Below are 26,717 nucleotides of genomic sequence, written 5' to 3'. Positions count from 1 at the left end.
TCTCTGAGACTGATACGCTATTGTTCTTTGCTTGGTTGCTCTTTTTTTTTTTTTCCCCTTGCCCATTTCTGGATAATCATTTATCAAATACTCAGACCCTGCATTTAACAAAGAAAGCTCTTTTTTGAAGGTATAATTGTGGGGCGCATTTATCATAGTGGCTTGTGGCTTACAAAATCATTTCTCTGAATAATCAGTCAGTAGGAGAATAAATCAATCTTCAGTAAAGCTGGAATTACAATGATATATTTTTTTATACTTACCTAGGCAGACACTGCCATCCTGTTACTGACTCCCTTTTTTTCTTGGAAGATTAGAAGAGAAGTTTATTGGAAATCAACCATTGTTCAAAAAGCAGGTTTAGTAACAAGGGGTGTAGAGTATATACAGAATGATTTAAAGTACCATGCCTCCAGAAAGTCTGAGTGGCAGCTTGAATTTAAATACAACCCAAGAGAGCAGACAGAAAGAGAGTGAGCTAATCTCCACTTTGTTCTCTACCTCGTTTTCTTTTCTTTTTTTTTCTGAATATTTTATTGCATTTTAGGTGAAAGTTTAAACAGCAGATTAGACTCCCATTCAACAATTCAACACAAATTGTTCTGTGACATTGGTTACAATCCCCATAATGTGTTAGCACTCACCATTTCTACCTGTCTGGCCTGTTTCCATCCATCCAGTTTCCCTGCCCCTTCTTGCCTTCTCATCTTTAGTGTTTTGTAAATGTTGACCATTTGGTCAACATTTGTATAGTTGATTGTTTAAAGGAGCACATTCCTCATGGGTGTTATTGTTTATTTTCTAGGCCAATCTATTATTTGGCTAAAAGGTGACCCCTGGGAGTGGCTTCAGTACCTGGTTAAAAGGATAGTAGTCTCGTGGGTTTCTCTAGTCTCTTTCAGTCCAGTAAGTCTGGTCTTGTTTTACGAATTTGGGTTTTGTTCTACATTTTTTCCTATTGTAACCAGGACCTTCTATTGTGTCCTTGGTCAGAATGGTTGGTAGTGGTTGCTGAGCACTGTGTAGTTCTTCTGGTCTCAGGCTGAAGAGGCTGTAGCTTGTGTGGGCCGTTAGTCCTGTGGACTGGTTTCTTCCTTGAGTCTTTGGATTCCTTCACTCTCCTTTGCTCCAGAGGGGAAGAGACCAACAGCTGTATCTTAGATAGCCACTCGCAAGCTTTTAAGACCCCAGACGCTCCTCACCAAGCCAGGATGTAGAACACTATGAGGTAAGCTATGACAATTGACCTAGTTGTCCCCACAAGACTATGGTCCTGAGCCTTCAAACCCAGTAAATCAGTTCCCATGAGGTGTTTGAGTATGCCTAGGAAGTGTCCAGTACTGTGCCCCCCTAGGTGTTTTATTGTATATAGGAATATGTATATATGCATGACATACAAACATGTATATACATATGCCCACAATATACCTGTATACATGCACACACAGGTGCTTCCACATGGCTTCCCACACCCTTACAGCATGCACATCTACCTGTGTTACCACTCATGTATTGTTTGTTTGTTACTACTGTTGTTGCAAAGTTGTATAACATTCTGTTATCGATTCTTGAAATTTAAAATAATTATGTCAGTTGACCTCTCCAATTACTACTTTTTCTGTGTTTTCCTACTAACTAGCTTAATAAATACTTATTGAATTAATTGAATAAATGAATATGATGTTTGGTTTGATTCAGTAGCAGCATTTACCAACAAAATTGCAGGCTGAAACAACAAGATTACCAAACAAAGCAATTATTATTGGCAGTAAACAGTATCCTGAATTTCTCCATGTCTGGGGATCCCCCGCATCCAAACTACTTACCTAGAAATTCATTATATAGATTAAAAAAATAATAATAAAAAATAAAACAACGCTATTTTCATTGTTCTCCATACAGCTCTGTGTGTTTGTCTGTTTCCTCTGCCTAGAATATGCTTCTCACCTTTGTCCAATCTGATAACAACTGACCCTTTAAGAACCATCTCTATTATTATCTCCTCCATGAAGCATTCCCCAAGCCTTCTGGCAGGTTCAGACTTAGAAACCCCAGAACACTGTTTATATCTTTATCAGAGCACATCCCACCTTTTTTTTTTTTTTCCATCTGCCTTCCCCAGTTGAGTGTCAGCCCCTCAAGCCTAGGATCTATGCTTTATTAATGTGTTTTGTTCCAGAGTTTCTCGTATACTAAATACTCAGTACATGTTTATTGATGATTAATATATTTTATCTACTAAGCATATTTTCAGAACTGGCCTTAGACAAAAATGTCGTTTGTCCCTGGTATTCTTCTGCCACAATCTCCTTTTCCAGCATTTGGTGACTACTTCATTGTTCTTATGCCTTTCCAGTACTCTCTTTTCATGGTTAAAAATATGTTGTTAGTGAGGGGTATACCAGAGGAATGAATTGCATAATTTTACGCTAAGACACCTGAGTAAGAGAAATTTATTTTTGGTGGGGATAGGGCTTCCCAGTTCTGGTTAAATTATGCTAAATATGCTATTGTCTGCTATTACTCCTTGCTGTGATCATTAAGCAACTTTGGGAACTCCATAGATCTACTATTCACTGTGAGTTACTTGAAATTTCCCACATGACAAAGCCTAATTTGGAGAAAAGCTGCCTGAAAATAACCCAAAGCTCTAATGTATCCAGCAGCAATCTGACATATTGATTTCTTGATCCATTCAGTGTTTACTGTTTAAGAAACCAATAAATTACAACAACACAGATTTCTTTCCCAGCTCTGCATGCGGAACTACCAGAATAATACTTAGCTTTCCAAATAATAGAATTCCTTTAAACAAAAAACGACTCATTGAAAATAACTGCCATCTTATTCTGGCTATATTATTGTACTGGTGAAAATCCCTCTGTGGCTTTCTGTTCATTAGTGTGCCATCTGACAACACTGTCCGTCTGGCTCCTCATTACCTTCTCAGTCTCCCCACCAAATACTAATCTTTTCAAGCCGTACATGACTGCATCTCAAACGCTGAAACATGTACACTCATTTTCTAACTTAGCTCATGTAGTTTCCTCTCTCTGGCTTGTCCTGCTATTGCTTATTATCCTTTAAAATTCAGACTTGTCTTTCAGGCTTATCTCTTTTGGAAAAATACTTCATGACTCTCAGAATAATTTCTCCCTTTTCTATGATCCCGCAACACTTTTGTCTCAATTATGTTACTTATTACAGTGCTAAATTGTTGGATAATTGTCTATCTTTCACACTGTGGAATTCTATGAAATAAAAGACTATGTCTACCTTAACTGTATCTCCCTTCTTACCCTACTTCAGTTCCTAGAAACTTAGAGCAGTTTGCCTTATGCTCAATGGAGGTTTGTTGTAGTAAATAAAATCAGTAAATCCAGTAAACCAGGAACTCAGATAAAGTTGTAGATCCAGAATTCACATTTTTCTTTGAGCTCTAAGACTGCATTAGCTTTTGTGTTTCATTTATTTTATGGCATCGACAAAGTAAGTGAGCCGTGCATATTAATATCAGCGTAGGATGATGCCGATCACCCAAGCCAGTCTCACTGATCGTTTGTGCAGAGATGGTAGTAAGAAAATTCGAGAGGGAAATAGGTGGTTGACTTTAAAACTCCTCAACCTCGGAAGGCCAATGATGTGTGTGATATACATGACTAGCCCACGCAGAAGCTTGTAGAAAAAATGGATGCTGACCATGGTGCTGAAGATTTAAATTGCATGTGAGAAACTGTTAAGTGCACAATGTTACACAGTATCAGTCTAGCCAGTCTAGCACAAGTATATATTATATATATTACATAGTTTGATGTATTATGTACAGTTATATGTTTCAACATGTGCCTACGTAAAATACTGTCAGATGTTGCCCACAACTCTTATGGCCCATTCTCATGAATATTTCTCAATACAAAGTGGATCAAAATAGATCATTGTTCAATCATTTAATTTTTTTCAGAGACTGAAAAAGTGGGTGTAGTTAACTATCATACTCCTTTTAGTAGTCCTTGTGGAAATACTGTGATGGCTTCATAAAATTTAGGAAATGTCAACCAAATCAATATATGAGCACAAATAGGCATTCATAAGAGAGAGTTCTCTTCACTGAGAAAACTGAATTTACTGTGTGTACATTCACGAATGTCAGAGAGACTTTGAAACTTGCACTTGAAAGTAGAATAGCTAAAATAAATGGAAGAAATGATGAAGAAAAAGAGCTGAACAAAAGATTTCAAAGGGTGGCTTGAGAAAACAAAGCAAATCAGTTATTATGAAATATGCAAAGGACTGGAGTTAGAAACCCAAATGGGAAGAACATGCTCGGCGTTTCTCAAGTTGTGAGAACTGAACTGTTTCTTCTCATTTTGAGTCATGCCACATCAGCAAATGAAGGTCACGAAAGCTTTACTCCATCCATGTCATTAAGGTCGACTCTAAGGAGGCAGCTCTTCTCCAGTCGCCTTCCAACCTGAGGGGCTCATCTTCAGGCACTATATCAAACACTGTTCCGCTGCTATTCATTATGTTTCCACTGGCTAATTCTTTTCAGAAGTAGACTGTCGGGTCCCTCTTCCTATTCTGTCTTTCTGGAAGCTCAACTGAAACCTGTCCGCCATGGGTGACCCTGATGATATCTGAATACTGGTGGCATAGCTTTCAGCGGTACAGCACCACACAAGCCCTTGCAGTACAAAAAACTGACATTTTCAAGAGGTACCATATGATCAGGAACCAAAGATACTGAAGGAAGAGGTCCAAGCTGCACTGAAGGCATTGGTGAAAAACAAGGCTCCAGGAATTGACAGAATATCAACTGAGATGTTTCAATAACGTGATGCAGCACTGGAAGTGCTTATTCGTCTACGCCAAGAAATTTGGAAGAGAGTTACCTAGCCAAGCGACTGCAAGAGATCCATATTTATGCCTATTTCCAAGAAAGGTGATCCTACTGAATGTGGAAATTATTGAACAATATCGTTAATATCACATGCAAGTAAAATTTCGCTGAAGATCATTCAAAAGCACCTGCAGCAGTATATCAACAGGGAACTGCCAGAAATTCAGGTTGAATTCAGAAGAGGATGTGGAACCAGAGATATAATTGCTGATGTCAGATGAACCTTGACTGAAAGCAGAGAATACCAGAAAGATGTTCACCTGTGTTCTATTGACTATGCAAAGGCAGTTGACTGTGTGGATCATAACAAATTATGGATAACATTGTGAAGAATGGAAATTCCAGAACACTTAACTGTGCTCATGAGGAAGCTGTACATAGATCAAGAGGCAGTTGTTTGGACAGAACAAGGGGATACTGATTGCTTTAAAGTAAGGAAAGGTGTGCACCAGGGTTGTATTTCACCATACCCATCAGTCTGTACGCTGAGCAAATAACCCAAGAAGCTGGACTAGATGAAGAAGAACAGGGTATCAGCATTGGTGGAAGATTCAATAACAATCTGCATTATGCAGATGACAACCTTCCTTGCTGAAAGTGAATGGGACACGAAGCCCTTACTGATGAAGATCAAAAGACCACAGCCTTCAGTATGGATTGCACCTCAACATAAAGAAAACAAAAACCCTCACAACTGGACCAATAAGCAACATCGTGATGAATGGAAAAAAGATTGATGTTGTCAAGGATTTCATTTTACTTAGATCCACAATCAACACCCATGGAAGCAGCAGTCAAGAAATTAAAAGATGCATTGCATTGGGCAAATCTGCTGTAAAAGACCTTTTTAAAATGTTCAAAAGCAAAGATGTCGCCTTGAAGACTAAGGTGCACCTGACCCAAACCATGGTATTTTCAGTTGCATAATATGCATATGAAAGCTGGACAAAGAATAAGGAAGACAGAAGAATTGATGCCTTTGAATTATGGTGTTGGCAAAGAATATTGAATATACCATGGACTGCCAAAAGAACAAACAAGTCTGTCTTGGAAGAATTACAACCAGGATACTCCTTAGAAGCCAGGATGGCAAAACTATGTCTTTCATACTTTGGACACATTGTCAGGAGAGATAAGTCCCTGGAGAAGAACGTCATGCTTGGTAAAGTACAAGGCCACCAAAGGAGAGGAAGACCCTCAAGGAGATGGATTGACACAGTGGCTGCAACAATGGGCTCAAACATAACAATGATTGTGGGCATGGCACAGGACTGGGCAGTGTTTCATTTTTTTGTACATGGGGTCACTGTGAGTCACAGCCAACTTGACGGCACCTAACAACAGCAAAAACTGAAGAAAAAACTCAAGCCTAAGTTGCAATTTTGAAGGATTCTATGAGCAAAATATTGAACAACTCAGGAAGCATCAAAAGAAGATGGACAAAATGCACAGAGTCACTGTACCAAAAAGAATTGGTCAATGTTTAACCATTTCAGAAGGTAGCATATGATCAAGAACTGATGGTAGTAAAAGAAGTCCAAGCTGCACTGAAGGCATTGGCAAAAAACAAGGCTCCAGGAATTGATGAAATACTAATTAAGATGTTTCAAAAGAAGTGGATGCAGCACTGGAGGTACTCACTTGTCTATGCCAAGAAATTTGGAAGACAAGTATCTTAGGCTGGGTTCTCTAGAGAAGCAAAACCAGTAAAGTGTATAAATATCTATATAAACAGATTTATATCAAGGAGATGGCTCACGCAGTTGTAGAGGCTGAAATGTCCCAAAACACTAGGTCAGGCTGGAGGCTACTCCTGATTAACATAGCTGCAGCTGTCAAACCTAAGATTGGTAGGTCAGAGAGCAGGGCTCTTGGTCATAGGCTGTGAAAACTGATGAATCGCAAGATTGACAGGCAAGACCACAGGTAAGCTGCTAGCTCAAGTCCCAGGAACTGGAGGTCAGATGAACAGGACTCAGCTGCAGGATTCAGAGTGAGAAAACACCCCTGAGCCTTGTCATAGAGTTCACTTATATTCAATGCAGGCCACACCCCCAAGGAAACTCCCTTTCAAGTGATTGGCTACTCATAGCAGAGCCCATCATGGAACTGTTCACATTATATCAAATCTTATCATGGAAGTGATCACATCATCACACAACCGCAAACTACATCATTACTGCCAAATCACTGAGAATCACTGCTCAGCCAAGTTGACACACAACCTTAACAATCACAGACAGCTACCTGGTCAATGACTGGAAGAGACCTATGTCTGTGTCCATTCCAGAGAACAGTGATCCAACGGAATGCTGAAATTATGGAATAATACCACTAATATCACACATAAGTAAAATTTTGCTGAAGATAATTCAAAAATGGTTACAGCAGTACATTTACAAGGAACAGCCAGAAATTCAAGCCAGATTCAGAAGATGTGGAACAAGGGATGTTGCTGGTATCAGAACGATATATCTTGGGTGAAAGCAGAGAATACCAAAAAGATGTTTACCTGTGTTGTATTAACTCTGCAAAAGGATTTGACTGTGTGGATCATAACAAATTTTGGATAACATTGCAAAGAATGGGAATTCCAGAACACTTAATTGTGCTCATGTGGAATCTATACATAGATCAAGAGGCAGTCATTCAAACAGAACAAGGGGACACTGTGTGTTTTAAAGTCAGGAAAGGTGTGCATCAGGGTTGTATCCTTTCGTCATACTTATTCCATGTGTATGATGAGCAAATAATCTGAGAAGCTGGACTATATGAAGAGGAACATGGCATCAGGATTGGAGGAAAACATCCTCTGATATGCAGATGATACAACCTTGCTTGCTGAAAGTGAAGAAGACTTGAAGCACTTACTGATGATCAGATACTACAGCCTTCAGTATGGATTATGCCTCAACATAAAGAAAACAAAAATCCTCCCAACTGAACCAATAGGCAACATCATGATAAACAGAGAAAAGACTCTGACTCATAGTGACCCCATAGGACAGGTTAGAATGCCCCATAGGGTTTCCAAGGAATGCCTGGTGGGTTTGAACTGTTGACCCTTTGTTTCACAGCCATAGCTCTTAACCATTATGCTACCAGGGTTTCCTAATATATAAATATAGAAGAGAATAAACAAAAGAATGTACCTTTCAACCCCCCCCCCCAGGTGTCTGTCAGTTTGTCATACTGTAGGGGCTTGCGTGTTACTGTGATCCTGGAAGCTATGCCACCAGTATTCAGATATCAGCAGGGTCACCATGGAGGACAGGTTTCAGCTGACCTTCCAGACTAAGATAGACTGGGAAGAAGGACCCGGCAGTCTACTTCTGAAAAGCACTATCCAGTGAAAACCTTATGAATAGCAGTGGAACATTATCTGATACAGTGATGGAAGATGAGCCCCCCAGGTTGGAAGGCACTCAAAAGATGACTGAGGAAGAGCTGCCTCCTCAAAGTAGAGTCGACCTTAATGACATGGATGGAGTAAAGCTTTTGGGACCTTCATTTGGTGATGTGGCATGACTCAAAATGAGAAGAAACAGCTGCAAACATCCATTAATAATTGGAACCTGGAATGTACGAAGTATGAATCTAGGAAAATTGGAAATCGTCAAAAATGAAATGGAACACATACACATCGATATCCTAGGGATTAGTGAGCTAAAATGGACTGGTATTGGCCACTTTGAATCAGACAATCATGTAGTCTACTATTTTGGGAATGACAACTCAAAAGGAATGGTGTTGCATTCATCGTCAAAAACAATGTTTCAAGGTCTATCCTGAAGTACAACACTGTCAGTGACAGGATAATATCCATACAGCTACAAGAAAGAGCAGTTAATACGACTGTTATTCAAATTTATGCACCAACCACTAGAGCCAAAGATGAAGAAATAGAGGATTTTTATCAGCTGCTACAGCCTGAAATTGATCAAACATGCAATCAAGATGCATTGATAATTACTGGGGATTGGAATGTGAAAGTTGGAAACAAAGAAGAAGGATCAGTAGTTGGAAAATATGGCCTTGGTGATAGAAAAAATGCTGGAGATCGAATAATAGAATTTTGCAAGACCAACTTCTTCATTGCAGATACCTTCTTTCACAAACATAAATGGTGACTATACACATGGACCTCACCAGATGGAACACACAGAAATCAAACTGACTACATCTGTGGAAAGAGACGGTGGAAAAGCTCAGTATCATCAGAACAAGGCCAGGGGCCGACTGTGGAACAGACCATCAATTGTTCCTATCTAAGTTCAAGCTGAAACTGAAGAAAATCAGAGCAAGTCCATGAGAGCCAAAATATGACTTTGACTATATCCCACCTGCATTTAGAGACCATCTGAAGAATAGATTTGACGCATTGAACACTAGTGACCGAAGACAAGATGAGTTGTGTAATGACATCAAGGACATCATCCATGAAGAAAGCAAGAGGTCATTGAAAAGACAGAAAAGAAAGAAAAGACCAAGATGGATGTCAGAGGAGACTCTGAAACTTGCCCTTGAACATCGAGCAGCTAAAGCAAAAGGAAGAATTGATGAAGTAAAAGAAATGAACAGAAGATTTCAAAAGGTGGCTCGAGAAGACAAAGTAAAGTATTATAATGACATGTGCAAAGAGCTGGAGATGGAAAAGCAAAAGAACATGTTTGCATTTTTCAAGCTGAAAGAACTGAAGAAAAAATTCAAGCCTCAAGTTGCAATAGTGAACGATTCCATTTGGAAAATATTAAACGATGCAGGAAGCATCAAAAGAAGATGGAAGGAATACACAGAGTCATTATACCAAAAAGAATTAGTCGATGTTCAACCATTTCAAAAGATGGCATATGATCAGGACCTGATGGTATCGAAGGAAGAAGTCCAAGCTGCCCTGAAGGCATTGGTGAAAAACAAGGCTCCCGGAATTGATGGAATATCAAACAGATGCAGTGCTGGAGGTACTCACTCGTCTATGTGAGGAAATATGGAAGACAGCTTCCTAGCCAACTGACTGGAAGAGATCCATATTTATGCCTATTCCCAAGAAAGGTGATCCAACCGAATACAGAAATTATAGAACAATATCATTAATATCACATGCAAGCAAAATTTTGCTGAAGATCATTCCAGAACGGCTGCAGCAGTATATTGACAGGGATCTGCCAGAAATTCAGGCCAGTTTCAGAAGAGGACGTGGAACCAGGGATATCATTTTTGATGTCAGATGGATCCTGGCTAAAGGCAGAGAATACCAGAAGGATGTTTACCTGTGTTTTATTGACTATGCAAAGGCATTCAACTGTGTGGATCATAACAAACTATGGATAACATTGGGAAGAATGGGAATTCCAGAACTCTTAATTGTGCTCATGAGGAGCCTTTACGTAGATCAAGAGGCGGTTGTTCGGACAGAACAAGCGGATACTGATTGGTTTAAAGTCAGGAAAGGTGTGCGTCAGGGTTGTATTCTTTCACCATACCTATTCAACCTCTATGCTGAACAAATAATCCGAGAACCTGGACTATATGAAGAAGAATGGGGCATCAGGATTGGAGGAAGACTCATTAACAACCTGTGTTATGCAGATGCCACAACCTTGCTTGCTGAAGGTGAAGAGGACTTGAAGCACTTACTGATGAACATCAAAGACCACAGCCTTCAGTATGGATTACACCTCAACATAAAGAAAACAAGAATCCTCACAAGTGGACCAATGAGCAACATCATGATAAACGGAGAAAAGATTGAAGTTGTCAAGGATTTCATTCTACTTGAATCCACAGTCAACAGCCATGGAAGCAGCAGTCAAGAAATCAAAAGATGCATCACATTGGGTAAATCTGCTGCAGAGGGCCTCTTCAAAGTGTTGAAGAGCAAAGATGTCATCCTGAAGACTAAGGCGCGCCTGACCCAAGCCATGGTATTTTCAATCACATCATATGCATGTGAAAGCTGGACAATGAATAAGGAAGATCAAAGAAGAATTGACGCCTTTGAATTGTGGTGTTGGCAGAGAATATTGAATATGCCATGGACTGCCAAAAGAACGAACAAATCTGTCTTAGAAGAAGTACAGCCAGAATGCTCCTTAGAGGCAAGGATGACGAGACTGCGTCTTACATACTTTGGACATGTTATCAGGAGGGATCAGTCCTTGGAGAAAGACATCATGCTTGGCAGAGTACAGGGTCAGTGGAAAAGAGGAAGACCCTTAATGAGGCGGATTGACACAGTGGCTGCAGCAATGAGCTCAAGCATAACGATTGGATTGGAAGGATGGCTCAGGACAGGGCAGCATTTCATTCTGTTGTGCATATGGTCGCTATGAGTCGGAACCGACTTGACGGCACCTAACAACAACAACAACATCTCTCAAACACAGTTGTTGAAAGTTTTCTAGACAATATCTTTTCACACTGTGAGAAATTTTGTTTCATACTTCTGCTTTACCTATTATTTTTCTAGTGATGCTATTACGGGAATGCCACAAGTAGATGGTTTTAACAAAGAGAAATTTATTCTCTCACAGTCTAGGAGGGAGACTAGAAGTCTGTATTCAGAGTGCCTGCTCCAGTGGAAGGCTGTCTCTTTCTGTTGGCTCTGGGGAAGGTCTTTGTCATCAATTTTCCCCTGGTCTAGGAGCTTCTTGGTGCAGGAACCCCAGGGTCCAAAGGACGTGGTCTGCTCCCAGCGCTGCTTTCTTGATAGTATGAGGTCCTCATGTGTCTCTCCTCCCTTCTCTCTTTTATATCTCAAAAGAAATTGGCTTAAGGCACAACCTAATCTTGTAGATTGAGCCCTACCGCATTAACATAACTGCTTCTAACCCTGTCTCATTAACATCATAGAGGTAGGATTTACAATACATTGGAAAATCACATCAGGTGACCAAATGGTGGAAATCACACAAGACTGGGAATCATGGCCTAGCAAAGCTGACACTTTTGGGGGACACAATTCAATCCATGACATTCTGTAACTGAATGCCTCTCAGGTTCTTTTCATGTCCTATTAGCCAATTGAAATAAGATGGATTCCAGTTGCAAGAGAAATGGAAAGTAGCAAGTTTATTATCTGTGCAGATAAGGAGCAACATGGGGTCTAGTGACCAGAAGACTGCAAGCCCCCCAAGCTGGGAACTTGGTGGTCTTTTATGGGGAGACTGGTTCCGAGTCTTACACCTCAGTCCCCCTTGATCTGCTGTTCTCCTGTCCAAGTTTGGGAGTCCGGTTGCCGAGTCATCATGGATCGAATGTACTGGTGGAAGGGCCTCTCAATCCAGAATAGGCTCTGGGTACAATGCAGCGATAGTAAATGTACTCCCTTCCAAAGGAGGGAGATTTCCAGGTCAGGTTCTGTGCTCGCGTGGGTAGCCAGTTGGAGATGGTTCTCAAGGTGCAGCCTTGTGGCCTAAAAAATGTTACTGAAAAAAGGTTCCCTAGAGCATATCCGTTTTTAGTCATGAAGAAAAAGGAGTTAATGGATCTTGCCCAGCAACTCTATCTTATCTTGGGGTCCCTCTCAGGAGCCTTTAGCCTGGGGGAACCCCCCAGGAGCTTCTAGCTAGTGTTTCAGTTCCACCTTTTGGCCCCCCAAAATTCATGTCCTTGACACATGTAAAACATACCCCATCATATCATATCAAGAGTCTTAACTCGAACTGCAAAATCCAAAATTCTTCTTCATGTGTGAAATCTAGAATACAAGTTATCTGCTTCCAAAATACAGTGGTGGAACAGGCACAACCTAGACATTTCAAGTACAAATGGGAGAAATTGGAGGTAAAGAAGGGATAACAGGCACCAAGCAAGTCAGCAGAACACATTACATTAGCTCTCAATGCTTTAAAATAATCCTCAGTTCTCTGAGACCATTTATACAATGGCCCTGCCCTCCAGAGTGTGGGTGTTGGCCATACTCTCCTGATTCTGAGTGAAGACCCCTCAGCCCTGAGCTTCAGCTCTGCCTTCCAGGCCCACTGGAAGCACAACTCTGCCCCCTTGGCTTTGGATGCTCCTAGCCCATCTGGGTGGTGACTCCACCCTTTGAGACCGAGGCAGCCCTGCTTCCTGTGTTCCTTGTCTCTTCAGCTTCTGCTTTCTGGTTCCTTGGCCTCTTGGTGCCTTGGACCCCACCGCCTGCATCTGCCCTGCTGAGGAAAGTGTTCTAAAGCTCTTTAGCTCCACCAGTAAGTGCCTGGAGGCACCCCACTCTGCCAGTAAACTTTGGCCAGAAGACACCTCTCTTGCTCCATGGGTCAGCTCCAGTCCTGTTTCCCACTGCTCTCCTGGTTCTGCTGCTGCCATTTTTCTGCTGCTGCCATTTCCCTGTTGCTGCTTCTCACTCTCTGCGGCATCTCCAGCGTAACAGCTCTCCTCCCTTCCTTCTGAGCCTTCACCAGAATTGTCTTAGATGTGCATAATTCCACCAACAGTATCTTCAAGGCAACCTAAGCTTTTAGGCACTGTAAAATTCTTCCAAACTCTATCCATTCAGTTTCAAAACAGCTTCCACGTTTTAGGTATCTGTTAGAGCAGCACCCCACTCTCGGTACCAAATTCTTAGTTCTCTAGTGCTGCTGTAGCAGAAATACCACAAGTGGATGGCTTTAACTAAGAGAAATTAACTTTCTTACAGTCTAGGAGGGAGGTTATAAGTCCATATTCAAGGTGCCTTCTCCAGGGGAAGGCTCTCTTTCTCTGTTCACTCTGGTGGAATATCCTTGTCATCACTCTTCCCCTGGTCTAGGAGTTTCTCAGTGCAGGAACCCTGGGTCCAAAGGACCTGTTTTGCTCCGGGCAGTGCTTTCTTGGTGGTATGATGTCTCTCTGCTCCCATTTCTCTTTTATACCTCAAAAGAGATTGGCTTAGGACACAACCTAGTGCTGTAGATTGAGTCCTGCCTCATTAACATAACTGCCTCTAATCCTGCCTCATTAACACCGTAGTAGTAGCATTTACAACACATAGGAGAATCACATCAGATGGCAAAATGGTGGAAAATCACACAATACTGGGAATCATGGCTAGCCAAGTTGACATGCATGATGCCTATCCCACATGATTTTTGAGGGAGTGAATTTCTGTAATGAATAGGAACACAATTTATCAACTAAAACTTGTCATGTAATTACAGGATTTTTTTTATTATTATTTTTAATTGAATCTTATTTTTTAAAGCCTTTCCACCTTTTATCAAAGTAGGATACACATATCTTTGGTGGTATTTAAAGACATTCTTGGGGATACAATTCTTCAAATATATTAAAGGGAAAAATTTCCAGGTGCTTGACTTTGCTATATATTTGTTCCCAAAATCAGTCTGCCAGAAAACTTTCTGGTTTTGGAGGAGGAGATTTTACTTTATCACCTCCCCTTTTACACGTGTCCTTTCCTTGCTTTCCAGAATAAAAGCATCTATGATGCTTTTTTTTCTGGGTTGTAAAAACCTCTATGACTCCGAACAATAAGACAGATTGAAATATTAATGTAGACATTGAGAAAGCAACTGCTTTTGGGTCAAAAATCCTCTGGCAAAAAAATTTCCATTCTGCTGCCAACAAAACTGAAGGAACATGTAATCAAAACTGTTAGCTGGTCTATCGTTAAAAACAAATTCTGATAATAATCCCATTATTTTTGGCATATACAATTTGTGACTGCTTTAATTATGTGCAGGACAACATAGTATTGGTTCCCAGTGGTGGACTGTTGCTGTCTTGTACTTATTGTAAGACCTGTATTTAAATATGTAAGTGTACTAAATAAAACCTTCATTCCCTCGCTGTGAGGATGATTTCTTAGTACCTATATCTATTAAAATAAATTGGAATCGAATTTATGATAAACCCTGTCTCAGGAATGAGTAATTATCTCCAGATGCATGAAGTTTTTGAAAGTATAAAGCCCTGTTGTCTCATTAAAATACATTTTGAGTTAATTTTATTTAATAATTATTTATAAAATAAGAACAATGTATTCTTAAAGTATGCCATTGGCATTATTCTTTAAATGTTTGACATTTCCTTTTCTGGGTTATTCACTAATTGTTTTCTCTGCTGCATTCCATTTGTTGATAAACTTATTAAAAATATTCTCTATCCCACTGTCATGGATTGAATTGTGTCCCCCCAAAATATCTGTCAGCTTAGCTAGGCCATGAGTCCCGTTATTGTGTGATTGTCCACCATTTTATGTGATTTTCCTATAGGTTGTAAATCTCATCACTATAATGTAATAAGATGGATTAGTAGTAATTATATTGATGAGATCTACAAGATTAGGTAGACTCTTAAGCAAATTTCTTCTTTTTTTAGTAATTTTTATTATGCTTTAAGTGAAAGTTTACAAATCAAGTCAGCCTGTCACATATAAACTTATATACACCTTACTACATACTCCCATTTACTCTCCCCCTAATGAGTCAACCCGATCCCTCCTTCCAATTTGTCCTTTCGTGACTGTTTTGCCAGTTTCTAACCCTCTCTACACTCCCATCTCCCCTCCAGACAGGAGAGGCCAACACAGTCTCAAGTGTCTACCTGATACAAGTAGCTCAATCTTCATCAGCATCTCTCTCCAACCCGTTGTCCAGTCCCTTCCATGTCTGATGAGTTGTCTTTGGGAATGGTTCCTGTCCTGGGCCAACAGAAGGTGTGGGGACCGTGACCGCCGGGATTCTTCTAGTCTCAGTCAGACCATTAAGTCTGGTCTTTTTATGAGAATTTGGGGACTGCATTCCACTGATCTCCTGCTCCCTGAGGGGTTCTCTGTTGTGCTTCCTGTCAGGGCAGTCATCCGTTATGGGCCAGGCACCATCTAGTTTTTCTGGTCTCAGGATGATGTAAGTCTCTAGTTCATGTGGCCCTTTCTCTCTCTTGGGCTCATAGTTACTGTGTGTCCTTGGTGTTCTTCATTCTCCTTTGCTCCAGGTGGGTTGAGACCAATTGATGCATTTTAGATGGCCACTTGTTAGCATTTAAGACCCCAGACGCCACACTTCAAACTGGGATGCAGAATATTTTCTTAATAGAATTTTTTTGCCAATTGAATTAGAAGTCCACTTAAGCCGTAGTCCCCAAACCCCCGCCCTTGCTCCACTGACCTTTGAAGCATTCAGTTTATCCCAGAAACTTCTTTGCTTTTGGTCCAGTCCAGTTGAGCTGACCTTCTGTGTATTGAGTATTGTCCTTCCCTTCACCTAAAGTAGTTCTTATCTACTAACTAATCAGTAAATAACCCTCTCCCACCCTCCCTCCCTCCCCCTTCTCCTAACCACAAAAGAATGTGTTCTTTTCAGTTTATACTATTTCTCAAGATCTTATAATAGTGGTCTTATACAATATTTGTCCTTTTGCCTCTGACTAATTTCGCTCAGCGTAATGCCTTCCAGGTTCCTCCACATTATGAAATGTTTCACAGATTCGTCACTGTTCTTTATCAATGTGTAGTATTCCATTGTGTGAATATACCATAATTTATTTAACCATTCATCCGTTGATGGACACCTTGGTTGCTTCCAGCTTTTTGCTATTGTTAACAGTGCTGCAATAAACATGGGTGTGCATATATCTGTTCGTGTGAAGGCTCTTATTTCTCTAGGGTATACTCCGAGGAGTGGGATTTCTGGGTTGTATGGTAGTTCTATTTCTAGCTTTTTAAGAAAACGCCAGATAGATTTCCAAACTGGTTGTAACATTTTACATTCCCACCAGCAGTGTATAAGAGTTCCAGTCTCTCCGCAGCCTCTCCAACATTTATTATTTTGTGTTTTTTGGATTAATGCCAGCCTTGTTGGAGTGAGATGGAATCTCATCGTAGTTTTAATTAGCATTTCTCTAATGGCTAATGATCGAGAGCATTTTCTCATGTATCTGTTAGCTGCCTGAGTATCTTCTTTAGTGAAGTGCGTGTTCATATCCTTTGCCCACTTTTTGATTGAGTTGTTTGTCTTTTTGTGGTCAAGTTTTAACAGAATCATGTAGATTTTAGAGATCAGGCGCTGGTCGGAGATGTCATAGCTGAAAATTCTTTCCCAATCTGTAGGTGGTCTTTTTACTGTTTTGGTGAAGTCTTTAGATGAGCATAGGTGTTTGATTTTTAGGAGCTCCCAGTTATCTGGTTTCTCTTCGTCATTTTTGGTAATGTTTTGTATTCTGTTTATGCCTTGTATTAGAGCTCCTATGGTTGTCCCTATTTTTTCTTCCATGATCTTTATCGTTTTAGTCTTTATGTTTAGGTCTTTGATCCACTTGGAGTTAGTTTTTGTGCATGGTGTGGGGTATGGGTCCTGTTTCATTTTTTTGCAGGTGGATATCCAGTTATGCCAGCACCATTTGTTAAAAAGACTATCTTTTCCCCAATTAACTGACACTGGTCCTTTGTCAAATATCAGCTGCTCATATGTGGATGGATTTATATCTGGGTTCTCAATTCTGTTCCATTGGTCTATGTGCCTGTTGTTGTACCAATACCAGGCTGTTTTGACTACTGTGGTTGTATAATATGTTCTAAAATCAGGTAGAGTGAGGCCTCCCACTTTCTTCTTCTTTTTCAGTAATGCTTTACTTATCTGGGGCTTTTTTCCCATCCATATGAAGTTGGTAATTTGTTTCTCCATCACATTAAAAAATGTCATTGGAATTTGGATCAGAAGTGCGTTGTATGTATAGATGGCTTTTGGTAGAATAGACATTTTTATAATGTTAACTCTTCCTATCCATGAGCAAGGTATGTTTTTCCACTTTTTTTTTTGGTCCCTTTTAGTTTCTTGCACTAGTACTTTGCAGTTTTCTTTGTATAGGTCTTTTACATCTGTGGTAAGATTTATTCCCAAGTATTTTATCTTCTTGGTATTGATTTGGTGATTTCCTCTTAGATGTTCTTTTTGTTGATGTAGCGGAATCCAAGTGATTTTTGTATGTTTATCTTGTAAACTGAGACTCTGCCGAACTCTCCTATTAGTTTCAGTAGTTTTCTGGAGGATTCCTTAGGGTTTTCTGTGTATAAGATCACGTCATCTGCAAATAGAGATAATTTTACTTCTTCCTGGCCAATCCGAATGCCCTTTATTTCTTTGTCTAGCCTAATTGCTTTGGCTAGGACCTCTAGCACAATGTTGATTGAGAGCAGTGAGAAAGGGCATCCTTGTCTGGTTCCCATTCTCAAGGGAAATGCTTTCAGGCTCTCTACATTTGGAATGATATTGGCTTTGGCTTCGTATAGATGCCCTTTATTATGCTGAGGAATTTTCCTTCAATTCCTATTTTGCTGAGAGTTTTTATCATGAATGGGTGTTGGACTTCGTCACATGCCTTTTCTGCATCGATTGATAAGATCATGTGGTTTTTGTCTTTTGTTTTATTTATATGGTAGATTACATTGGTTTTTCTAATATTAAACAAACCTTGCTAACCTGGTATAAATCCCACTTGGTCGTGGTGAATAATTTTTTTTGATATGTTGTTGAATTCTATTGGCTAGAATTTTGTTGAGGATTTTTGCTTCTATGTTCATGAGGGATATAGGTCTGTAATTTTCTTTTTTTGTGGTGCCTTTACCTGGTTTTGGTATCAGGGATATTGTGGCTTCATATAATGAGTTAGGTGGTATTCCATCATTTTCTATGCTTTGAAATACCTTTAGTAGTAGTGGTGTTAACTTTTTCTGAAAGTTTGGTAGGACGCTGCAGTGAAGCAGTCTGGGCCAGGGCTTTTTTTTGTTGGGAGTTTTTTGATTACCTTTTCAATGTCTTTTTTTGTTATAGGTCTATTTAGTTGTTCTACTTCTGACTGTGTTAGTTTAGGTAGTGTTTTTCTAGGCATTCATCCATTTCTTCTAGGTTTACAAATTTGTTAGAATACAATTTTTTGTAATAATCTGGTATGATTCTTTTAATTTCAGTTGGGTCTGTTGTGACATGGCCCATCTCTTTTCTTATTCAGGTTATTTGTTTCCTTTCCTGTATTTCTTTAGTCAGTCTGGCCAATGGCTTATCAATTTTGTTAATTTTTTCAAAGAGCCAGCTTTTGGCTTTGTTAATTCTTTCAATTGTTTTTCTGTTCTCTAATTCATTTAGTTCAGCTCTAATTTTTATTATTTGTTTTCTTCTGGTGCCTGATGGATTCTTTTGTTGCTCACTTTCTATTTGTTCAAGTTGTAGGGACAGTTCTCTGATTTTGGCTCTTTCTTCTTTATGTATGTGTGCATTTATCGATATAAATTGACCTCTGAGGTCTGCTTTTGTTGTGTCCCAGAGGTTTTGATAGGAAGTGTTTTCATTCTCGTTGCATTCTATGAATTTCTTTATTCCCTCCTTAATGTCTTCTATAACCCAGTCTTTTTTCAGGAGGGTATTGTTCAGTTTCCAAATATTTGATTTCTTTTCCCTGATTTTTCTGTTATTGATTTCTAGTTTTATTGCCTTGTGGTCTGAGAAGATGCTTTGTAGTATTTCGATGTTTTGGATTCTGCAAAGGTTTGTTTTTGACCTAATATGGGAAATTAGAGAATCTTCCATGTGCACTAGAAAAAAAAAAGTATACTTTGCAGCTGTTGGTTGGATTGTTCTGTATAAGTCTATGAGGTCTAGTTGGTTGATTGTAGCAATTAGGTCTTCTGTGTCTCTACTGAGCATCTTACTGGAAGTCCTATCCTTCTCCGAAAGTGGTGTGTTGAAGTCTCCTACTATAATTGTGAAGGTGTCTATCTCACTTTTCAGTTCTGTTAAAGTTTGTTTTATGTATCTTGCAGCCCTGTCATTGGGTGCATAAATATTTAATATGATTATATCTTCCTGGTCAATTGTCCCTTTAATCATTATGTAGTGTCCTTCTTTATCCTTTGTGGTGGATTTAACTTTAAAGCCTATTTTGTCAGAAATTAATATTATTACTCCTCTTCTTTTTTGCTTATTGTTTGCTTGATATATTTTTTTCCATCCTTTGAGTTTTAATTTGTTTGTGCCTCTAAGTCTAAGAATTATCTCTTGTAGGCAGCATATAGATGGATCGTGTTTCTTTATCCAGTCTGAGACTGTCTCTTTATTGGTGCATTTAGTCCATTTACATTCAGCGTAATTATAGATACGTGTTTAGTGCTGTCATTTTTATGTCCTTTTTGTGTGTGTTTTTGACAATTTCATTTTTCCACTTACTTTTTTGTGCTGAGAAGTTTTTCTTTGTAAATTATATGTTCCTCATTTTCATAGTAGTTGGATTTATGTTTGCTGAGTCGTTATGTTTTTCTTGGTTTTTGTTCTGAGTTATGGAATTGTTAGACCTCTTTGTGGTTACCTTAATATTTACCCCTATTTTTCTAAGTAAAAACCAAACTTGTATCGTGCTATATTGCCTTGTGTTCCTCTCCATATGGCAGTTCTATACCTCCTGTATTTTGTCCCTCTTATTGATTATTGTGATCTTTTACATAATGACTTCAATGATTTCTTGTTTTGAGCATTTTTTTCTTTTTAAAATTAATCTTAATATGTTTTTGTGATTTCCCTGTTTGAGTTGATATCAGGATGTTTTGTTCTGTGACCTTGTGTTGTGTTGGTATCTGATATTTTGATTTTCTGACCAAACAATTTCCTTTAGTATTTCTTGTAGCTTTGGTTTGGTTTTTGCAAATTCTCTAAGCTTGTGTTTATCTGTAAATGTTTTAATTTCATCTTCATATTTGAGAGAGAGTTTTGCTGGATATATGATCCTTGGCTGGCAGTTTTCCTCCTTCAGTGCCCTCTATATGTCATCCCATTGCCTTCTTGACTGCATGGTTCCTGCTGAGTAGTCTGAACTTATTCTTATTGATTCTCCTTTGTAGGAGACCTTTCTTTAATCCCTGGCTGCTTTTAAAATTTTCTCTTTATCTTTGGTTTTGGCAAGTTTGATGGTAATATGTCTTGGTGATTTTCTTTTTGGATCGATCTTATATGGGGTTCGATGAGCATCTGGGATTGATATCCTTTCGTCTTTCATGATGTCAGGGAAGTTTCCTGCGAACAGATCTTCAACTATTCTCTCTGTATTTTCTGTTATCCCTCCCTGTTATGGAACTCCAATCACATGCAAGTTATTCTTCTTGATAGAGTCCCACATGATTCTTAGGGTTTCTTCATTTTTTTTAATTCTTTTATCTGATTTTTCTTTAACTATATTCGTGTCAATTGCCTTATCCTCCAGCTCCCCCACTCTGCATTGCAATTGCATGATTCTGCTCCTCTGACCTCCTATTGAGTTGTCTAATTCTGTAATTTTACTGTAATCTTTTGGTTACTGAATGCTGTGTCTCTATGGATCCTTGCAGCTTATTAATTTTTCTACTATGTTCTTGAATAATCTTTTTGATTTCTTCAACTGCTTTATCAGTGTGTTCCTTGGCTTTTTCTGTAGATTGCCTTATTTCATTTCTGAAGTCATCCCTGGTGTCTTGAAGCATTCTGTAAATTAGTTTTTTATATTCTGCATCTGGCAATTCCAGGATTGTATCTTCATTTAGTAAAGATTTTGATTCTTTAATTTGAGGAGTTGTAGAAGCAATCCTGGTCTGCATCTTTATGTGGTTTGATATCGGCTGCTGTCTCTGAGCCATCTAAAAGATATTGTAATAATTTATTTTATATTTGCTCACTGAGTCTTATCTTGTTTTGTTTTGTTTCAACATACGTAGATGCGCTACTAGATTGCGCTGCCTTGATTGTTGTTGCCTTTGAATCACTTATGTCCTATTACCAGCTGGTTTGGGCTGTTACCAGATATATAAGCCTAAGAGTCCATTCACTATTCTTGAGTAGAATCTGATTTTGGGTCACCAAGTGTGTGGTGTAGACTGTCACCTATTCACTTAGAGGAGTAGTGGTGATAGTTGTGTGCACCAGATTTTAGTAGCAGCAGGTGGTCACACTCTGGGGGGGCAGGATGCTGACAGGCTTCCCCCAAGTGCCAGTGAGGTAGGTGTGTCTCTATTCCATAAGCACTTTGGTAGGTGGGCTCTGCAGCTGTACCTTAGGCACCCAATGCATGTCCCTCTACAGATTGGTAGGTGTCACTATCCTCAGACCCCTATGGCAGGAGGCTAGGTGGTTTGGGTGGAGCTTCAGCCCTCAGTTCCCCATTGTGGGTCAGTGAGGGCTGTGTTTAATAGGTAGAGATATCAGACCTAGAAAACTTGTGTTTCCAGTAATCCGCTAAAACAATTACAGTCAGATCACCATCAGAATTGCCTTTGCATTATAATAGCCACCTTGTTCCCTGTAGGGATGAAAGTCCAAGACTGTGGATCTCATATGATTGGCTGGAGCTGGTTCTGTATTTTTATTCCAATTTGGGGGAGTCAGGGAAGGATTTTTGGTCCCTGGGTTTTTTTGTAGCTGCTTCTCTCAGGCCAGGAGAATGGGTTAGGAGAAGAGAAAAAAAAAAAAAAAAACCCAGAGCACTTCACTTTCTGGCCCAGGTAATTCCAATGTTAATGAAGCTGCCTGGGAAGGGGGGGGAGGGATCAGATAGATAGAGCATAGCACCCAGGAATATAGACAAAGTTACTTATTTTGCTTGGTGATGACTGTTTTATCTGAGATTCCCGAGGGACCTGTAGCCTGTGTGCGCTGACTGGGTCCAGATTGCCCTTGAGGGTCAGGCCCGTGTCCTGTGCTCATGCTGTCTCAGAAGCTGTGGTCAGTTCCTCTGCTCCCAGTCCAAAGCCCAGTGCCAATGTTCTCTGACTGGGACGCAGCACTCCAGGCTCCAATACCAGTCGCTGCCCCCCAGTGGCTTCTCCTCCTGTCAGCCGTGTCGCTGCGCTGCCTGCATGTGCTGGCTGGGCTTCCCCCGAGGTCACTCCTGGGGGCTAGGGCTGCATCCCATGTTTGCGCCGTCTCAGGATGCTGTGCTTAACTCCCCTGTGCCCAGTTGAAAGCCCAGCGCCAAGGTTTTCTGACTGGGAAGCTGTCTCCAGGCTCCGAAAACAGTTACTGCTTTCCCGTGGTTGCTCGTCCTCTTGTGAGCCGCGTCAGTGTGCAGCCTGCTTGCACTGGTTGAGTCTCTGCGGAGGTTACCCGAGGGGGCTAGGGGTTAGAAGCCAATTTCTTTTGAGATATAAAAGGGAGAAGTGAGCAGAAGGACATGGGGACCTCATACCACCAAGAAAGCATTACTTGGAGCAGAGCCTGTCCTTTGGACCTTAGATTCCTGTGCTGAGATTCTTCTAGACCAAGGGAAGACTGATGCATCAGAAGGACATTCCTCCATTGCTGACAGAAGACAGAAAGCCTTCTCATGGAGCTGGCCCCAAAATTCAGTCTTCTAGCCTACTCAACTCTGAGAGAATAAACATCTGTATTAAGGCCATCACTTGTGGTATTTCTGTTATAGCAGCACTAGATGACTAAGATACCTACTATCATTTTGTTTTTAATTTTATTTTTAGAATTCTCTTTTGACTTTTTTATATAAAATGGTTCAGAACATTTTATATAATATCTATCTGTCTGCTATGATCAGGAACCAATGGTACTAAAGAAGTCTAAGCTGCTCTGAAGGCACTGGTGAAAAACAAAGCTCCAGGAATTGACGGAATATAAATTGAGATGTTTCAACAAATGGATGCAGCGCTGGAGGTGCCCACTCGTCTATGCCAAGAAATTTGGAAGACAGCTTCCTGGCCAACTCACTGGAAGAGATCCATATTTGTGCCTATTCCCAAGAAAGGTGATCCAACCAAATGTGGAAATTATAGAACAATATCATTAATATCACACGCAAGGAAAATTTTGCTGAAGATCATTCAAAAACTGCTGTAGCAGTATATCGACAGGGAACTGCCAGAAATTCAGGCCGGTTTCAGAAGAGCACATGGAACCAGGGATATCACTGCTGATGTCAGATGGATCCTGGCTGAAAGCAGAGAATACCAGAAGGATGTTTACCAGTGTTTTATTGACTACGCAAAGGCATTCGACTGTGTGGATCATAACAAATTATGGATAACGTTGCGAAGAGTGGGAATTCCAGAACCCTTAATTGTGCTCATGAGGAACCTTTGCATAGATCAAGAGGCAGTTGTTGGGACAGAAAAAGGGAATACTGATTGATTTAAAGTCAGGAAAGGTGTGCGTCAGGGTTGTATTCTTTCACCATACCTATTCAATCTTTTTTATATTCAATCTGTATGCTGAGCAAATAATCCAAGAAGCTAGACTATATGAAGAATGGAGCATTAGTAATGGAGGAAGAATGATTAACAACCTGCGTTATGCAGATGACACAACTGTGCTTGCTGAAAGTGAAAAGGACGTGAAGCACTTACTAATGAAGATCAGAGACCACAGCCTTCAGTATGGATTGCACCTGAACATAAAACAAAAATCCTCACAACTGGACCAATAAGCAACATCATGACAAATGGAGAAAAGATTGAAGGTGTCAAGGATTTCATTTTACTTGGATCCACAATCAACAGCCATGGAAGCAGCAGTCAGAAAACCAAACGACGCATTAAATTGGGTGAATCTGCTGCAAAGGACCTCTTTAAAGTGTTAAAAAACAAAGATGTCACCCTGAACACTAAGGTGTGCCTGGCCCAAGTCATGGTATTTTCAATCACATCATATGCATGTGAAAGCTGGACAATAAATAAAGAAGACTGAAGAATTGACACCTTTGAATTGTGGTGTTAGCAAAGAATATTGAATACACCTTGGACTGCCAAAAGAACAAACAATTCTGCCTCAGAAGAAGTGCAACCAGAATGCTCCTTAGAAGCAAGGATGGCGAGACTGCATCTTACATACTTTGGACATGTTGTCAGGAGGGATCAGTTCCAGAAGAAGGACATCATGCTTGGCAAAGTACAGGGTCAGTGGAAAAGAAGACCCTCACTGAGATGGATTGACAGAGGGCTGCAACAATGGGCTCAAGCATAAGAACAGTTTTAAGGATTTTAAGGGCAGTGTTTCGTTCTGTTGTGCATACGGTCGCTATGAGTCAGAACTGACTCGACAGCACCGAATAACAACAACGTCTTTCTGTTGAACTTATACATTTGTTTATATAGGTTTTTCTTTTTATTCCTTGGATTTTTTTTACAGGTATTTACTAGAATTATTTTAGTTGCTGTCTGGTAATTTCAACATCTGGGCCATCTCTGGGTTTCTTCCATTTTATCATTTTGTGATGGATGGTATTTTATTGAGTGTATGTCATAATTTTTGATTGAATTCAGAACACTGTGAGCAAAAGTATAGTGGAAAATTAGGTAAACAATATTTATTTTCCAAAAAGGGAATTCCTCTTCTTTTTTGAGGTTTGTAGTTACAGAATTGAGTCAAACTGGTCTGTTTTTGAGCTGGGTCTGGGTTTTGTGACTGCTTTTTTTTTTTTTTTTTTAGTTATGTTCAGGGCAACATAGCCTTGGTTCCAAGTGGTGGACTCTTTCTGTCTTGTACTTATTGTAAGGCCCGAAGTTTCAGACCTATATCTCAGTTCTGCTGCTCTGGCCTCAGAATTTATCAGGCCTGTGAATCTGCGCCAAAGGGTGGTCCTCTCTCAGTGCTCCTTTTTCTCTCCGTAATTAGTCTGTTGTTGCCTTGTTTTGGGGAGCCCTGGTGGTGCAGTGTTTAAAAGCTCAGCTGCTAACCAAAGGGTCCGCAGTTCAAATCTACCAGCTGCTCCTTGGAAATTCTATGGGGCAGTTCTACTCTGTCCTACAGGGAGGCTATGAGTCGGCATCGGTCCTCAATGAGATAGATTTATGCAGTGGCTACAGCAGTGGGCTCAATCATAACAATGATTGTAAGGATGGCACAGGACCGGAAAGTATTTCATTCTGTTGTACATAAGGTCACTGTGAGTTGAAACTGACTCCGAGGCACCTAACAACGTAACAATATTTCTGCAGTCAACATTACCATCATCTGTCCCTTATACTGGCTTATTTCTAACCTCCCTGGTTCCTGAAAATTCATGGAAAATTAATAGAGGTAAGACCATCACCTCCCCCCCCCCAAAAAAGACCCCTTTGTTGAGTGGATTCCAACTCATAGCAACCCTATAGGACAGAGTAGAACTACTCCCTTAGAGTTTCTGAGGAGCACCTGGTGGATTCAAACTGCCAGCCTTTTGGTTAGCAGATGTAGCTCTTAACCTTATACCACCAGGGTTTCCAAGGCCATCAAATACCTTGAAATTCAATCAGGCAAGAACTATTTCATTCACTTTGAGGTGGTGGAAACAGTGAACTATTCAGAGACCTAAATGTTCTTTGTTTTTAACTTACAGCACGAAGTTTGGCATACAGACATTGTGGAAGCCCTGAGAGCTAATTAAACCTTTTACCCCTAAAGTCAACACAGATTTCACTGTGATATGAAGTCCTCACAGGAGCTTTTCAACTCTTTCTTTGGGCTCCTTTCTTTCCCTGAAAACCTCTCCACTGTTGGGTAAGGGTGGGGGAGGCCCAAAGAGTGACTTTCTGGGTCCAAGGCTCTCCTGATGTGATTTTCTTACCCCAGGAGCACATTTTAATTTCATTGCCAGCACCTGATCTAACCTGTCAAGTTGTCTTGTTTAGCTGCATAGACATGGTTTGACTGCCACTATTTTAAGCAGTAGCAAACCAATACTGGTACAGTAACACTACTGTCAGGAGAAAAGGTTTGGGCCATATCAGCATTAATCAGAACTAGTCTCATGAGTAATAAACCAAATCCTCAGTCAAACGGACCAACCAAAGATCAAGGTTGGGTAACCAGGCTGGCCTGAGAAACAGATTAACATCCGGGAAATAATAGATGAAGCAAGCTGGAAGAAAATCAGGAAT

Source organism: Loxodonta africana, chromosome 3, assembly GCF_030014295.1.
Source record: "Loxodonta africana isolate mLoxAfr1 chromosome 3, mLoxAfr1.hap2, whole genome shotgun sequence".
NCBI lineage: Eukaryota > Metazoa > Chordata > Mammalia > Proboscidea > Elephantidae > Loxodonta > Loxodonta africana.
The sequence above is the reverse complement of the archived record's forward strand: the minus strand, read 5'-3'. Positions refer to the sequence as shown.